Consider the following 17,064-nt stretch of genomic DNA (forward strand, 5'->3'; position numbering starts at 1 on the left):
GGTGATCAGTGCCAGACATGAAATGATGCAGTGACACAGCGTAGGGTCATGTGTGAGTGGCGGGGACAGTCATGTGGTTATTGTTCATGTGTCCAACAGCAGAGGGGAAGAAACTGTTCTTGTGGCGAGAGGTTCTGGTGCGAATGGACCGGAGCCTCCTGCCTGAGGGGAGCAGGTCAAACAGACTGTGTCCAGGGTGAGAAGGGTCAGCTGAGATCCGGGCTGCACGCCGCAGTGTCCTGCAGGTGTACAGGTCCTGCAGAGATGGGAGTCTGCAGCCAATCACCTTCTCAGCAGAGCGCACAACACGCTGCAGTCTCTGTTTGAAAGAAACAATCTTTCACCATATTCTAGTGATATAAAGAATGAGCTTGCTGTTGAAAATTTGTTAGATGAAAATCTATTAACCCTAAAACATGACAACATAACTTTGTTAATTACTTTCCAGCTAATTTTTCTGTCATTAGCTGGAACGAATAGATTTTTCTAATTTATGTAAAATGTGTGAGGGATTTTTTCAAATGTTTCAATGTTGCAAACTGTTTATTGCTAGAAAGAGCAAAAAGCCTACTTATGACAACCCAACAGAGTAAATAATTATAATATTGACTTGACACCCATGTATCTCAGTTCTTGTACTCAATACATTGAAGGACAAGGCCCACAGGTGTAGGCTTCTCGTAAGTACTGACAAAATATAGCGTGATAGACTAAAAGTAATGATGCATTCTAGTGGCCCTCACCTATCCATGAGGTCAAATATGTTAGAGTTTATGATCAGGTTCCAGTGGGAAACATCATTGACTGATAAAGTTCCTCATAACTTCCATTCCTTGTAAAGCCATGTGATTAACAACATATCAAGACTGCTAACAAGAACAAAACGGTGGATTTTATTGCTTCCATTATTTACACCTCACAGTGGCTTTTTCATTGGTCTGCTTCAAGAGATATAAAGCCAGTGATCAATGACCACCTGAGCACAAATGCCAGGTAAATGGAACACGTTCATTTGATATTTTCCCGAACTTTACAAGTTGAGGAGGATTGCCTGACTGCATCATTAATTAACTGGCCAGGGCTCATTGCATTAAAAATGCTGCAAAGGGTTTACTAGATATGTGCTACAAATTTGGTAAAGGAGACTGCAATTCTGTGTGTACGAATAGGGATAGTGGCTTGATGTTGAAGTTTAAACGTCTAGACCTTAGGAAAGGGAACTTGCCTAAATCTCAAACTTTGGTTCCTTAAGGGACAAAAATTTGTATGCATGCAAACCTGCTTGTGGTTAGACTTGAATTTATTCTCTCTCTCTCTCTCTCTCTCTCTCTCTCTCTCTCTCTCTCTCTCTCTCTCTCTCTCTCTCTCTCTCTCTCTCTCTCTTTTTTATCTCCATAGCAGACTTATTGACTGTCTGACAGGCAGACATAGTGACAAAAAAAACTCAAAGAAATGAAGACAGAAAAATCAAAGCAATTTACTGACAGAGAGCTGGACAAACTGAAATGACTGACAGGTAGTGAAAGGGGGGAGCAAACTTCAACTGGTCTTTGGAAGGTGTTTAATAGAATTGAACTGATAGGATACAGGTTCTCTGGGTATGGAAACTCAGATAACCAGCTGGTCCTCAAAAGACATAAGGGAAAAGGGAAAAAGGAAGTGTTCTGCCAGTTCTTATTTAACTCTGAATTGAACTTGTAATCACAGGAAAGTGGAAAAATCAGTTGGAAGACTAACAGAAGAATGAGAAAATGACTTAAAGAGAAAATGAGAGGTTGAAGAAACAAGTGCCATTGTCATATGTCAAGCTTGCCTGGGTCACTTTGCCTTTATTTATTTATTTATTTATCTATTTATTTTTGAAAATGCGAACTGACTTAAGCACTGTACCAAAAACTGGAATTTCTGACAGGTACATAAAGCTACTTAAGGCCTTTATCATAAAGTTCCCTCACACTGAGGTCATATTGAGTACATTGCTAAAAAATGGCCTTTGCAGTGTAGCTGCACTTATTCTGAGTGCTGATTAAACACTTCCTTATCTTCTGCAGGTGTAAATCAAGTAGACGTAATGAAGGTTCCATATTTGGTGGCATATAAAAGCTTCATGATGTGCAGAGATACCTGCAAATTAAGAAAGTAATAAAAAGCACATGTATCCCCTACTAAATCTTTTCAAAATTAAACTATACAAATACCACAAATAGTTAAACTAACTCCAGAATAATGAATAACACTGGAGATTTACAGGGCTGAAAATCAAGCAAGGGCCGATGTTTCAGAATCATAAAGGGGTAGTTACATTCTTGCTTATTTTTTTAAACTGTCATGAAGCAAGAATACGAAGTCTTTTTTCATTCAGACTACATAGACAAAGTATTGTGTCACACTTTGAATTCTCCATGTAAAAACCCAAATCGTCTGCTTTTATAAACATTTGTGAAAGAATTGGTTGTTCAAAGAATGATACTAAATTTGAGTTGAATTGTAATAGGATGTCACCATTGCAGCAACTCAGTTTAGTAAATTTCTTGGTAGCAGAGCATGCAAATATACAGAATGGGGTTACCGACATAGCCCCATAATATGCAAAAGTCACCAGTGCTTGCTAACTCAATAACTGCAGAGTTCCTAACCTCTTCTGCCATTAACGTCAGAATAAAACTGTGCTCCAGAAGCTTTATGCAATGAGTCAATATAAGGCCAATCAGTAGCTGGCCCAGCATTTGTTTCCATACAGTAGATCTACACATTAGAAGTATTCCATTCTTAGTTGACTAAACAAGGGAAAAAAATTGGTTAACCAAGTAGCCTAAAATTGAGAAACACTCAGTTTTTAAGTAAAATTTGAGAATCCTTTAATGGACAATATCAAAAATTCTTAAACAATGGCATTTGAAACCATTAATCACATTTTTCAATAAGGAATCATGCCACTTAGCAGGACCAGGACTCCACAAACACACTCTGGAACAACATTATAGACTAGATGTCTCAGGCTCAGGTACGTACTTGGAAAAGCCTTTTGTGTTTTTTTTTCTTATACACATGGAAGGCTATCATCCCTTTGCTTCTAGTCAGCTGTAAAATAATTATCCAAAATATACTGCCCGATATAATAAAAAAAAATATTGTACCACAATCTCTGTCTCTCTTCCACAGCATGTCTTTTATGCTTCTCTCACCTCAATTGGTCGGGGCAGATGGCCGCCCCTCCCTGAGCCTGGTTCTGCTGGAGGTTTCTTCCTGTTAAAAGGGAGTTTTTTCTTCCCACTGTCGCCAAAGTGCTTGCTCATAGGGGGTCATATGATTGTTGGGTTTTTCTCTGTATGTATTATTGTATTGTCTACATTACAATATAAAGTGTCTTGAGGCAACTGTTGCTTTGATTTGGTGCTGTATAAATAAAATAAATTAAAAAATTGAATTCAAACAAAGAGAAAAAGGACCACCGTTAATACTTGTTAACTTATTTTAATACTATTGTCCTTTGGACTAATGTCACAGTAGTTTTTACGCTGCCTGTTGTGTTTGAGAACAATTGACAAACAAGCGTTTCAAAGTTTGAAAGAAAGCTGTGTTGGAAAGCCTACTCTTTATAGCTCAGAAAGTTGTGTTTGGACTTGAATACAGTTTTCTGACTGAGAGAAAAGGTGATTAGTCATGCATTTTTGTGCCATTTGGATCACACTTTCAAATTATTTTGAGGATTCAGATTTAGAAGCGATTGGATTGTGTTCTTGTCTTTTGGGCCACAGCCTTCATCCATCTGGTCCACAGCCTACTGTATTAACTTATGATTTTAGCATGCCATGGCCTACCACTAAAGTAGAAAACACAGGGGATACACTCCCTGAATAATTAGAACATGTGCAAACTGCCCACCCCAGTAGAAAGGCCAGAAGGGCTTTTATGTTAAAAAAAGCAGTCATAACTTTATGCTTGTCTGTAATAGGTGCAGTTCAGTTCTCTCCCTTTCCCCCCATTCCAGCATATAAATTATGTGCTTAAACAACCACTGAATCATTTGTGGCATATGAAATTATCTCCATCAAACGCGGTGTGGTGATCTCAGTCAGTGGCATATGCAAATCTTTGTATCATCCTTGAGTCTTGTGCAGGCAGGCAGGATAACCATGGAGGAGCCGCTCTGAAAAGCACATTCTGAGAAACAGATGATGATTTTTTTCATGATTAGAATTGTGGTTTCTTAGTTTTGCTATTTAATTATTAAGTTATTGTAGCTTTAGTAACATAGATGAACATAATTATTTAAAATCATTCAGCAAACTACAGGGTGGGGGATTTATATTGATACACCGTAATAAAATGGAAATGGTTGGTGATATTAAAGTCCTGTTTGTGGCACTTTTGTTTTTTCAATAGGAAGAGGGCCATGTGACACATCAGACTTATTGGTAATGTCACAAGAAAAACAATGGTGTGCTTGGTTTCAATGTATCTTTGTTCACAGCCATTGACATGTCGAAGAGGTTAACACGTGAGGAGCGGATCGAAATTGTGTTGATATCTGGTGAACGCAGTAACCGGGTCATTGCAGCAGATTTCAATGCAAGACACCCTACGAGACCACCCATCTCCCATGCTGCAGTTAGCAAACTGCTTGCTAAGTTCCGTGAAACTGGTTCAGTGTTGGATTTGCCAAAATGTGGACGCAAGAAAACTGTCACTAATGAAGAAACATCAGTGGCTGTCCTAGCTTCATTCAGCAAGAGCCCACAGCGTAGCACTCGCCGCATGTCACTGGAGAGTGGCATTAGTCGAACATCCCTTCGGCGGATATTAGCTACTCACAAATGGCACCCTTACAAACTCCAGCTACTGCAGCATCTCAGCGAGGATGACCCAGATCGGCGCACAGAATTTGCAGAATGGGCAAAACAAAAATTGGAACAGGACCCTCAGTTCACGCAGAAGATTTTCTTCAGTGATGAGGCAAACTTTTATGTGAATGGTGAAGTTAACAAACAAAACCACCGCTATTGGTCTGACACTAACCCACATTGGATGGATCCCTCCAAGACGGTTGGAACAACAAAAGTGATGGTTTGGTGTGGTATATGGGATACAACGATGGTGGGTCCATTCTTCATCAATGGAAACCTCAACGCCACTGGATATTTGAAATTGCTACATGATGTGTTTCCCTCTTTATGAACTGAAGCTGGCACGTTCCCTGAGTTTTTCCAGCAAGATGGTGCACCACCACATTATGGGTGCCAGGTCCGAGCATTCCTAGATGAAAATTTTCCTGGAAAGTGGATTGGTCGCCGTGGGCCAGTTGAATGGCCCCCAAGGTCTCCCAATCTGACCCCCTTAGACTTTTATCTTTGGGGTCATCTGAAGGCAATTGTCTATGGTGTGAAGATACGAGATGTGCAGCACCTGAAACTACTGATACTGGATGCCTGTGCTGGCATTTCTCCTGCGGTGTTGCTATCAGTGTGTGAAGAGTGGGAGAAGAGGGTTGCATTGACAATCCAACACAATGGGCAGCACATTGAACACATTTTATAAGTGGTCAGAAACTTGTAAATAACTCATGAAAAAAATGAAGTTACGCTGAAACCAAGCACACCATTGTTTTTCTTGTGACATTACCAATAAGTTTGATGTGTCACATGGCCCTCTTCCTATTGAAAAAACAAAAGTTGTATCCAAGATGGCCGACTTCTAAATGGCCACCATGGTCACCAACCATCTTGAGGAGTTTGCCCCCTCACATATACTAATGTCCCACAAACAGGACTTTAATATCACCAACCATTCCCATTTTATTACGGTGTATCCATATAAATGGCCCACCCTGTATATATAAACTATATATAGAAATAGGCAGGCTGATCTGACCCCACCCTTTGTTTCTATGTTGTCTACCACGTCATTGCTGAGTTGTTTTCATTCCCATTCACTTCCACTTTGTTATAATAACACTAACAGTTAACTGTGGAACATTTCATAGCAATGAAATTTCACAGCTGCACTTGTTGCACATGTGGGATCTTATCACAGCGACTCATTCTTTCACAAATGTTTGTACAAGCAGAATGCCGTCTTAGGTGCTTGACTTTATACACCTGTGGCCATGGAAGTGATTGGAACACCTGAATTCAATGATATGGATGGGTAAACGAATACTTTTGGAAATATAGTGTATCAATACTAAGGAAAAAAATAGGTAGTGATTTCGGACTGTAGAGCTGTAGGAGTTGTAAAAGACTGGCAATAGCCCTGGGAAATGCTAAGTTTCTGTTATTTCTTTTGCATTCTGAAAATTGATTCTACTTATTTTACTTGCTTATTAAATTATTCTTGCACAGAAATTGTCCTTGCTTTAAGAGATGTTTAAAAAGCTTGCTTCACCCAGACAGAAGTACAAAGAAGTTGCCAATTGTGGAACAACACAATACAGTACTACTGTACTAAACATGATAACATGATAAAATAAAAATAACAGTTTCTTTTCTTTTACTTTAACTTGCCCACTTGTTTTGCAGCATTTGTGATTTGTGACCTTATGTATTATTCAAGTGCATCAGCAGCTTTGTGAAAGAACACATGTTGTGACTCTCAAGTAAACAAGAAAGTTATCTGCCGAGTGAAGGTCATTGTAACAAGGTAATGCTTACCATGTTTGGTAGTCTGTGTTGTTTTAAAATGTATTGGACAGTTGAGCTGTGTATCTTTTTGACCCCTAGATGAAATGTTTAAAATACAAATATAGCCATCACACAAACTTCCCTTCCTCAGTGTTTACTTAAAATTCTGTGACTCAGGGCAAACCAGAGGACATCAAAGTGTCTTTAGGAGTCCACTCTTTTTGAAGCGCATCATGCTCGCAGCGTCTTCACATCCAGACACTTGCAAGATTGGTTGTCTGTCAACAAACTTGTACTGTAAAGCACTTGGTAACTTTCCCATTCTGCTATTTTACGATACAATTCAATACACAAATCTAGTACTAATGTGCACCAACAATGGGATCACCATCAGTTCTACCATAGAAACATGTAGGTTACAGGTAGGCTACATTACTACAAGTCTGACTGTTCATCACTGCCTTTGGCTTGTTGAAAATTAGGCTCTGGCTGCTGGACTGGGGTCAGCATACACTGACCCTTATCATCACTCTGGGATCTTCGCTAGCTTAGTGTTAGCATGCTATCTGTGCAGATGATTGCAAAAATTTGATGTTGCATTAGCATTATTATGAAGTTGTTTTTGTTCTTGATGCAGTTTGCATTTGACCACTACACCTTTGTCCTTTTGTGCAATTAAAAGAAAAGATAATATCTCCACTGCTGAAAAGTTAGAGCCCTATCTACCATTTTCCTCCCTGGATACAAATGGACACAATTGTACTGCAAGTGTGCAGGAGGAGAAAAATACATGTTTGATCTTTTTTTTTTTTTGCATGTAATTCAAGTATGACAAAACTATAACTATGAAATAATTACTGAATCTAGTGGACTAGTACTATATTTACTTTATTATTGAAAGATGTAATGTGATTACAGTAATTACTGCTCATCAGGGCCTTTGTTACTTGCCTATCTTTAACATCACAAAAGTTCTTATCTATTTTTGTGTTAGCATACTGTCTATGCAGTGGACTTCAAAGAGCCAATGTTGTGTTTGCAATAGGACAATTTCTTTCTGTCCTGGACACAGTTTGCACAGTTTGTGTAGGACAGATTATACAATAGTGGTTAAGTAAATTCACCAGAGAAGTCATGTTGATGAATACAACCCATTGTCATTTTCACTCTTTGTCTTTATCAAATGCAATCCAATGACTTTCTGGACAAACCTTAGATGGTTCCCATCCCAGAGAGATGCCAGAACTACCCCTGGATGTAGACAGTACTCCCTTTGCATCTACTTTGTTATGTAAATGGCAGCAGCACAATCAATTTAGAGCTGACTTAAACATGAATAAGCTGCATAATTATTTTTCTTTGAACACGCGCATGCGCAAATATATAGTGTCACTCACTGCTGACATTTGTGAGTTGTGATTATTTTTTGCTAAGATATGTTTAAGAAATCAAGTTATTTGGAGCTTCAGAGCAGCTGCTTTGAAATGTCCGCGTGACCTCTGGTTAACAAGGAAGTTTTAATGGTCTGCATGTCAGTCACCGTTTCATACTTGTTTTGTTTTCTTAAAGCAAAATCATAAGAATTATGTAAATATGCTTTATTGAAAATTCATCTGCTTCTCCTTACTACTTTCTGTGTTCATACACATGAAATTAAGCAGACTCAATGTGTTGACAACTACTGACACTAAGCAGAATTTAAATATCATGGGATGAGGTCTTGGATACGCTGCTTAACACCTGATGTCATTCGAGCTGACTTTCTACTTTCCACTGAAGGTGGCAACAGTTTTGCAACATGAGAGTAGAGTCAATATTCAAGCAGAGAATTAATGTCTTATATTTTATTTTCAGTTTTATTAAAAGTAATTAAAATTTCCCACATGTGGCTTGTACTTAGTACTGAACAATTAGCGCTCTTTAGTGACGAAAATACCAAGATTTCAATACTAGAATACTGTAGGCTGCAATTTCTGGACACTAACCTTTAGGATAATTTTGTTTAATCCATATAATCTCTTTCAACATATCTTTATTAAAATATAAGCTTGCAGATTTGTGAAACTTCAAAGAGGAGAGCTGTTTTTGGATGCTAGGAAAACTCAACAACTTGGCTTTTGAACTTCCCCATTTCCAAAAAGAGCAAATTATCTTAGCTGGGTCGAACGCTCCTGTGATGACATCAAAAAGTGCCTTTGGCTCATTTGAAGTAAATATGAGAGTGCATTTATTGCCTACACTTTGTTTCTCTGTATCCATTTTGTGTCTACTTCACCACACTAATGCGTCGGCACATCTCAGAAACACAGTCCTTTCTCTCTGTTGACATCGAGCGTGACTTTCAGCACAGTGTTCACCTCAACTAAATGGCGTTTCTTGATGGTAGTGCATCCCTGTTGCCTTTTGACTCTTGCTGAGGGGTGCGAGCCAATAACTGGCCGACATTGGGGGTGTCTAGTCAATTTAAGCTGTTGGGAATGTTGCATCTAGCTGTGTGAGTCATGAGTGCTTTGATAAGTCCTTGAGTGACCTATGAACACTTGCTCGTTCAGTGAATAGATGGCAGTTGCCGAGGGGTGGATTCACTTTTTGTTTTTCATGAACTTAATGAGTGTGTCATTCATGACAGTCTATTTCAAGCCCTTTCAGATGAATGTCTTCATAATGTTTTATTCTGAATGCACTGTATGTTTTGATTAACATTAAACCAATTCTCTGCCACTACATGATTATTTGCGGAATATTCAGCATTCGCCCGTGCTGATAAACACAAATTTTGAAAATAAAGCTCACTGCTGCGGAGGCAAAAACAATGTAAATCTGATGAAATGAATCTATACAAGTTAAATTTGGATCAGACAAGCTCATTTCCATAATTAGCCGATTGTGTTTAGAGAGGGAGTCATTTAAATGTGCTCACTGTTGAAATGTTCATGTCTTGAGTCATATAAAGCAAGGAATTTAGCATCTCTAATCCACTTGCATGCTGTGGTTATTGAAACATCTTTTTGTTGAATAGCGTATGGAAGTCTGATTAGTGAATTTAGCTAGCATATAACCAAGGAACAATGTCATAGAATTTTATAATAGATAAAGATCTTCCTTCTTCATCATTATGTATGTGTATTTTTGTTATGTTTCTTTTGGCAATGACACTAAAAGATGTTAATTATCATCCAAAATAGAATGGACAGTGTAGAAACCAGCACGTTACTTGTGTGCATTACTTATTGAACATAGCAAGCTGGTAAACTAAACCTTCAGTGTCTCTTGCTGTTAAGAGAGTTTTGGTTTTGGTTACACTGAATCAACCGTGGTGTGACTTACACATGTGTATCTTCTGAACATGTTTAATGCTGACTGGAATATCTCAAATACAGCAACCTCCAGAGCTGAAAAAGGATTTCAGTGTATGAGTGCAAAAACTATAGTTCTTGGAGCGGCCTTGTGAGGGTAAACCCAGAGGTGAGTCAGTTTTGATCTCCAGTAACCTTCACTAATTCAAGTCACTGAATTGGACCCCTTAACCATGTGATGTTTGTGCTTTTGTGGAGCATTGTTAATGAAATTATTTGACAACAATAATATGTGCTGTGTAGTATTGACTATTCAAAATGTTTTTGATGAATAAAGGGCTAAATTTTATATTTTCTGCTACTCAGGCCTAGTTACCACGTGTCTGTGCAAATCGTAGTCTCAGTTTACTGATCTTAGCTCACAATAGGCACCCAGTGTGGTCTTCTGCTGTTGCTGATGTCCATCTGCTTCAGGGTTTGACATACTGTATATTCAGAGATGCTCTTCTGCATAGCTTGGTTGTTGTGAGTAGTTATTTGAGTAACTGAACCCTCCTATTAGCTTCAAGCAGACTGGCCATTTCCTCTGACCTCTTGTGCAGGAAAATCCCAAGAGAACAGCAGTTTAAAAAGACCATCTAGTCTGACACCAACAACCATACCATGTTCAAAGGCACATAAATCACTTTTCTTCTCCATTCTGATGCTCAGTTTGAACGTCAGCAGGTCGTGTTGATCATTTCTACATCTCTAAATACATTGAGGAGCTGCCATGTGGCAGTGATTTAGGACCTTTATCCTTTCTATAATTTGGATTGTGCAAGTGATCAAAGAGTGGAGATAACTTCTCTTTGTCTCATTTCATGGTACTTGGCTTGTGTTTTCCTTGTGTGATCACGTGACTAGATCAGATAACAGAGTTCATAAGGCAGCTTTGACTCACCATGACATCAACCACTAAGATTCAGGTAAGGCAGGCACTGGCACTGCAGGAGTAGCTGTTAATGCAATGTTTGGCATTTGATAAACATTAAAAAAAAACCCTACTGCTCAAACATCTTTATGTCAGACTGCACATCTTTCCAGCATCTTTAGAGTTGCATTCTTATGGTTTGGGAGCAGGTCTTTTCTTACTGTCAAAATTCAGTGAACAAGTATCTGGCACATGTAAACACAGGTATTATAACATCAAGGCTTGTAGCTTTACACACTACTATATATCTCTGCCAATTTTTAGATATATATACTGATGGAGGTATATACCTGGTTATTCACCAAATAAACCACTGCACCTTCATTATCTCATTTGTCATGTCATGTTTTCAAATATTCACACTGGCCTACTGGAGTCTCGGTATTGCTGGTGTTACAGCACTGAATTATTTTTATTTTTAGAGTTACCTCATTTAGCATGAGGAAAACATTTTTAAGCTTGAATACCCAATCAAACGTTAAAGTAATGCATCACTGAATGTAGCCAATAATGTTGGAGTTATCAGTTATCAATAACCATCAGCCATAATTACTTTTTAATTTAATTCCAATTAACTCCATGGGTGTTTTGCTAAACTACTTGAAATCCTTTCTTATCTTACTGCCCACTTTTTTTTATTTTATTTAGAAAACTGTTGCTGATAAGATGATAAACGTCTTGTATTTATCATCACCCTACCTCCAAAACATTGTAAACTCATGACCAAAGATTACTTCATAACGCTGCGTGTATCCATCAGGTTATTAGAAGCAAATGTAATTTACAGAAGTCTAAGACAGAAAAAGCTGCCAGCATTGCATGAATATGCCTTAGGGTGCATCATTCCAGGCATGTCTGCAGTAGTTATTTAAATTGTGGAATACCTCCTTTCATTTGCTCCACTTGGTTAAACAAAGGCATCCAAATTGGGGTGCACACCAAAAAAAAAGCCAGAGGGAAAGTGCTTATAAGTCTTTGTTCTTTTTCAGGCAAACTGAGGTGCAGTTCATTAGAGTAAAATCTAAACCAAACATGGGAAACAAATGAAAAAAGGAAAATGCAAAAGACTTATTACTTTGTGATGTGTAATGACCTGTGTTTACAGCCTTTGCTTAAATTTAAAAAAAAAATCAGCAACAAAAAGCAAAAAAGCTATAACTAGTGTTTATCTCAAGCAATTAACCTATGTTTTCAAAGCGAATCACCATAAAAAATATAACAAAGAAAAATTAAATACAAAGACATTTTTTAAAACCCTTTTGCACTTCTGCCAAGTGGTGTAGTTCGGTGAGGCCACAGAGAAAAAACTTGTTGGTGCTTTACTCACATGGTGTATAGTGCAGGTGGGGTACTGCATACTTCAACGGAGGACATACTCAAGCAGTGGAAAAAATACTTCAAGGGGCTTCTTAATCCCACTGACATGTTTTCTAGGCACGAGTGAGATGACTAGCACATCACTGAGGGCGAGATCACTGAAGTAGTTAAACAACTCCTTGATGACAAGGCCCCCAGGTGGAAGAGATCCACCCCAAGTTCAATAAGGCCCTGTATGTTGTAGAGATGTCTTAGTTGACATGTCTCTAAAACATCACATGAAGCTCTGGGACAATGCCTCTGGACTGGCAGACTAGGCTGATGGTTCCCGTCCTTATGAATGATATGTCCAACTATGGAGGACTCACACTTTTCAGTGTTCCTGGGATGGTCTATGCCAGGGTACTGGAAAGAAGCAGGTGCAGGAGGAACAATGTAATTTTCATCCTGGTTGTTGAAAACTGGACCAGCTTTTTATCCTCTTGAGGATATTTCATTATGGGAGCTTTTCCAACCAGGGCACTTGGAAAAAGCATTCAACCACGTTCCATGGGCTATTGTGTGAGCTGTGCTTCGGGATTAGGGGTGTTTGGCCTGTTGGTAGGAGCCCTGGCCCTGTACAATCATTGCAAGAGCTTTGTCCACATTACCGGAAACAAGTCAAACTCATTTACAGTGGAAGTTCGACTCAATCAGGGCTGGTCTTTGTTCATAATTTTCATTGACAGAATTTCTAGGCAGAGCCCTTCACTTTGGAGGTCTCAAGAATGGCATCTCTCTTGTTGCAGATGATGTGGTTCAGCTTATACTGAATCAGTTTGCAGCACAGTGTAAAACACTGGAAAAAAGTATTAGCATTTACAAATCTGAGGCCATGTTCCTCAGCCAGAAAAGGGCAGAATGCTCACTGCTGGTCAGAGATGAGTTGGTGCACCCAAGGACAGGAATTAAGTATCGGGGTCTTGTGAAGCCAAAATTAAGAAAGGTTTTTTTTTATTGATGCTTGATAACGAGTTCAAAAGGAAACTGAATTATGCGGAACTTGTGGAAAACATGCTGAAAGCATATCCACTAATGAGTGCCAGAATGGTGTTGAAAATGCACTTTTTACATTCTCATTTCAACTTTTTTCCACCACATCTGCAGCATAATCTGTGACTACTCTTGGTTGTTACAAAGAGAGACAAATATGCAGAATGACTGCAAAAGCAAGTGCCTCAAGGATTATTGAGCATGTTGACCTTGTATTGTTTCTTGGTTTGTTTATAACCACATTAAAACTTTTTTTTTGTGTGTGTGTAATAGTTAAAATTCCAGACATTTTAATGATATGTTAGGATTTAAAGTGTCAAAAAACACTGATGTGTATCTCGAAAACTTGAGGCACAAGCTTAAATCCGATTTCATATCTCAAACCAGTGTAACAAATTGGATAAACCAAATTGGATGATCTTTTTGTATTATTTTGTAGACCTATGAAATGATTTAATATTGCATTGCTATAGCAACACACAAATCACATATCATTTATTTTCTGTACTTCAAGGTCATGGACCAAATCCATTAGGCTTTTGGAACATACTCATGACTTCAAAAAAGTATTGATGTTTCTATACCACTGGGATCAGTGTCAGTGTCCGCCCAGACAACCCCCCTCAGTATTAGCAATCTGCAGTGTGTAAGCAGGCCAGCACTCAATCCCATGTATGCATCTTCCTCCCTGTGGGCCAGCTAATGCGCTATACTTTGATCTTCGTGGCCATTTCTCATGTCTAAAAGGAGCGAAAAATGAACCAGAAGGATGGACTCTCCCCCTTTCATTTGAGAGAAGGAAAAGCAGACGTGTCGTTTTTTGCTGCGCAGTGGGTGAGGGCGATTCATCTTTGCCTGTGTCTTGTTTCCTAATCAGCTCACGGGGTTGCAGTGCACTGCTCTATTTGTGAATGGTGCTGACAACAGAGGCTACTTGGCTGATAATCCACTCCATCTGCTGTGATCGACACCGCCAGATTGGAGACGCTTCCTGGGTCTTTTCCACATGTCGATGCTCTCTCTAGGTGATTGGGTCCGCACCAAATTACTTGTCGCTTTGATATAACTGCAAACATTAGTCTCCTGCTATATTTTAAAATAATCAGCTTAAGTTGTTTGAATATTACCATTGTCTAAGGATGCATTTAGGATTATGTTTTTTCATCATACACCATATACTGCATGTGATTAGGTCCATATTTCCTCAGCTTTTTAATCACACTTAAGTCCCAGCACAAGCAGGTATTACATAACAGCTCGGAGTGTGATTTATAACACAGTGCCTTGCTGCAAGAAAAGCCCCTACAATAATGTTATTGTGTTTTAATGGTGCTATCTGCAAGCTTTAAAGTTCTCATTGAAAGTAGTTCCAGCTATTGTTTACATCAAATTGCATAGTAAGTGGCTTTCAGGACTTGTGTAGTGAACATAATAAAATCAAAGTTTAGTTTGCGCTTCAATGTTGAAGTTAGAAATTAAGGAGGATGAACACTAAGGTATTTTTTCTCTGCACTGGTAAGATAGCTTTGAAATTCAGGGCTGTCCTTGATCTTCACATATTTTTAAAAACGTGGATGGCAGCAGTGAGACATTGGTTTTAGGCACCATCGTGCAGAGCTTGCGTCAGAAGCAATCCCTTTACAGGCTGGGAGTCAAAAAATACAAAGTTAAGATTGTCACGCTGTCCTAGCAGTGAATATAACAGAACTGGAATGGCTAGAAAATGTAAAAAAAAAAAGAAAAAAAAAGAGAAAGAAGTTACTATAATACAGGTAAATTATGAAATAGATTGACAAATTCCTTTTTGAAAGGTGGGCCTTTGTACTTCTTTTTAACCGTTTTGGTATTAAGATCAAGCTCTGTCCCAACACTTTGAATTTATACTTTCAACATAGCATAAAAAGATTTGCCAACAACCCCGGAGGTGACTTCCTTCCAAGGTCAGGTTTGTTTTTCTCTGAAGAAAAACTTTTTTACCAACTGTGCGGCTTATTTCTTTGTTGCCGATCAATAAAGAACTGACAAAGATCATGTACACATTAATGCTCTCTGGTAGAATTACCCCTTCATCTACAAAAGGAAACTGCGCCAACACTTTTTTGTTGTTATTATTACATAATATTAAACAAGCTTCAGGGTCTGATGCTCTGAGAGGTGCTCCCAAAGTCTCAGAGGTGTTATCACAGGTTGGGTATGAGCCTTGAAGCTATATTACACACAGGATGTGTAGAATCTGACAGATGTGGACACACAGGAAGGTTTGATAAGCTTCTGCCAAGAAATGTAGAAACTGTTATGTGCAGATCTCATTTCAGAAAAAAACACCAGTGAATTATATTCTTGTATTTAGAATTGTGATGTATATGATTAGAGGCTATAACAAACTGCTAAGGCAAACTACAGAGACATGACATTTTGACATTAATGTGAAATCAGCATGTGATGTAATGACAGCCTTTCAGCTGGACAGTTTTAATCCAACAAAACAAAAGTGCTTAAATGCGGGACTAGCTAGATGTCAGCTAAAGAAACAATGTAACTGCATTAGTGTTATTTAACAGTGTAACCATCTGGTTACTTTTCTGAATCCACAACAGTTATGCCCTGATGTTACTTAGCAATTGGCTTTACTTTATAGGCCCAAATGCTACAGCTCACTTTTCTAAACAGTTTGTGCTGGAGATGACACCGAGACAAGCTCATGTTTGTCCAACTGATGTAATTACCATAATAAAGAATTACTGAAGAGGAAGCACAGCCACAATAAAATAAAATGAATTATGGAGCCTACAGTACTTATTTCCCAATGGTGCCCATCTGCCTTGGGCATCACAAGGCTAACGCATTCCAATCGTAGCTCCAAACCATAGAGAGGACAAGGGAGGCCTTTTGTTTTATTGTTTTTACTCTACCCTGGCTCATTAACAGGAAACTTTTACTCTTTAAATCAACTCTGCTGTGATGATGGGGAGGAACATATAGATTAACACTGGCAAAAGCAGGTTGTTTCTTCTTTTATTTTAGGGCAGCAAACACATAATAAACCTTCAGTCTAACATCTATTCTTTGTCTTGTTTAGACACATTATTAGCAGTAACAACTTGGTTACCCATTTTGGCATGCACTGAAAATATTAGTTCTTCTACACAACTGTCACCCACCTACCCTAACACGGAACCTTTGTCACTACCCCCGAAATGTCACCCCATATGCCCCTTACCCAATTTTTTACTTTAAAAAAAATAAATAAATAAGTGTAACAAATTTAATTTTAGATGTGCCACTTCTCACAGTAAGAACTGCAAGCAAGCATTGGTGAAAACTGGCAATGAGTGGTTCACATCACTGTGGAGGAATTTTGATCCACTTTTCTTTGCTAAATTGCTTTAATTCAACCACACAAGAGGATTTGAAGCATGAATCAATTAAGATCATATCAAATTATCCCATTCTGATTAAGGTCCGGACTACTAATAGAGCACTCCACACCTTAAATTAGTCTTTATTCTACTACTTTATTGCCATTCAGAGGTGCACTAGCTGTTGTCTTAGTTTTATCCCAGTTACGGGACTCAAAACTTCAAAAAAGTTTTTTGCCCTCATTGGACCATGGGATATTTTCCCCAAAACCTTGAGGATCATCAAGATGTTTTGGGGTAAATGTGAGATGAGCCTTTGTGTTCTTTTTGGTCAGCTTTGGTTTTTGCCTTTGAACTCTCACATGAATGCAATTCTGGCCCATTCTCTTTTTTGTTTTTGAATCGTGGACACTGACCTTAACTGAGGCAAGTGAGGCCTGCAATTTTTTAGATGTTCTTTTGGGTTT

This window comes from Diplotaxodon limnothrissa, linkage group LG23 (genome assembly GCF_057381915.1).
Source record: "Diplotaxodon limnothrissa isolate DT_005_m linkage group LG23, D_limnothrissa_male_GT1.1, whole genome shotgun sequence".
NCBI classification, from domain to species: domain Eukaryota; kingdom Metazoa; phylum Chordata; class Actinopteri; order Cichliformes; family Cichlidae; genus Diplotaxodon; species Diplotaxodon limnothrissa.